We start from the raw sequence: 2,211 nt of genomic DNA, 5'->3' as shown, positions 1-2,211 counted from the left end.
CTTGAGGAGGATAAGACCTCAGAAATAGAAGCAACAATGAATATGTTTGAATTGAGACTATAGAACATGTCTTCCTGGGGCCCCTGGGTGGCTCAGTTGTTAAGCATCTGCCTTCAGCTCAGGTCATGATCCCGGGGTCCTGGGATTGAGCCCCGCATTGGGCTCTCTCTTGCTGTGTCTCTCTGTCAAATAAATAAAATCATTAAAAAAAACCCAAAAAACAACAACAAAAAAAACATGTCTTCCTTCTCTTTCTCTCTGTTAAAATCCATATGTGCCACCTTCATCCTGCATAAATACAAAAAATTGTTGTTCATTTTCTAATTGCAAAATAAATACATACTTAATGAAGAACACTTTTAAAAGAAAGAAGCAAAGCGGTAAAAATTACCCATCATTGGCCAACAGACACATGCAAGGATGTTCAACATCACTCATCATCAGGGAAATGCAAATCAAAACCACAATGAGAGATCACCTCACACTGTCAGAATGGCTAGTATTCAAAAGACAAGAAATAACAAGTGTCAGTGAGGATGTGGAGAAAAGGGAACCCTCATGCCCTGTTGGTAGAAATGTAAATTGGTGCAACATGGGAAACAGCATGGAGGTTCCTCAAAAAATCAAGAATAGAAATGCCACATGATCCACGATTCCCGCTATTGGTCATTTACACAAAGAAAATGAAAACACTAATCTGAAAAGATAGATGCACTCCTATGTTTATTGCAGCAATATTTACAATAGATATGGAAGCAACCCAAGTGTCCATCAGTAGATGAATGGATAAAAGAAGAGGTGGTGTGTGTTTATGTGTAATGGAATATTACTCAGCCATAACAAAGAATGAAATCTGACCATTTGTGACAACATGGATGGACCTACAGTGTATTATGTTAGTAAAATAAGTCAGACAGAGTAAGACAAATACTGTATGATTTCACTTATATGTGGAATCTAAAAAACAAAACAAATGAACAGACAACCCCCCAAAACACAGACTCTTAAATACAGAGAACAAACTGGTGGTTCCCAAAGGGGAGGTGGGAGGAGGTGAGATAGGTGAAGGGGATTAAGAGGTACAAACTTCCAGATTTAAATAAGTCACAGAGAGGAAGAGTACAGCATAAGGATTATAGTCTATATATTATAATAAAATTACATAGTGACAGCTGGTGACTACTCATTTTGGTGAACACTGAGTAATGTATACAATGGTCAGATCAATGTTGTGCACCTGAAACTAATATAACATGGTATATCGATTATACTTCAGTAATAAATTTTTAAAAACCACAATGAGATGTGACCTCACATCAGAATGGCTAGTATCAAAAAGACAAGAAATAACAAGTACTGGTGAGACAGTGGTTAAGAGTAAACGGAATGTTCAAGCACTTTGGTGGGAATGTAAATTGGTGTAGCCATTGTACAGAAAATTACCTATCATTGATCATACAGAAATATTCACGGTAAAACTTGAATGTTTGTGTCCTCCAATTATCTCCTTTCCCTCATTCCTTCCTCCCCTTCTCTTTTTTTCCTTCTTTTTATTTATTTCTATTAAATTCTTGTTTTATAAAAAGGAGGACCTGTCACATTAAATACAATGTTTCATAAAATGCTATGTTATATAGCAGTATATCTATCTCTTACTATATCTCTTTGTCATTTCCCCCAACATAATTAAAAAAATAATTTTAAATAGCTCTATTGTTTATTATAAGCAATACATATTTATTGCAAAATAATTTAGAAAATATACAAAAACAAAGGTAAAAATCATCTTTAATGCTACTGCCAAAAGTTGCTGATATTTGTTCTGAAGGCTGCTGGAAAGAAGGTATTTAGGGGCACCTGGGTGACTCAGTCAGTTAAGCGTATGCTTTCGGTTCAGTTCATGATCCCAGGGTCCTGGGATCGAGCCTCCGAGTCAGGCTGTCTGCTTGGCAGAGGGTATCTGCTTCTCTCCTCTCTCTTCTTCTGCCCCTACCCCCCACTTGTATTCTCACTCACCCTGCTCTCTCTCTCAAATAAATAAAGAAAAAAGAAAGAAGGTATTTATGCTAAATGAAGCTTGGAAAATTTTGGATTAAAGGCATTTAAACAGGGTTTCTTTCTTTTTTTAAAGATTTTATTTATTTGACACAAAGAGAGAGATAGTGAGAGAGAGAGCACAAGCAGGAGGGCGACAGGGAGAAACAGGCTCCC

This window comes from Zalophus californianus, chromosome 8, assembly GCF_009762305.2.
Source record: "Zalophus californianus isolate mZalCal1 chromosome 8, mZalCal1.pri.v2, whole genome shotgun sequence".
Taxonomy (NCBI): Eukaryota; Metazoa; Chordata; class Mammalia; order Carnivora; family Otariidae; genus Zalophus; species Zalophus californianus.
Note: the sequence above shows the minus strand (reverse complement) of the source record.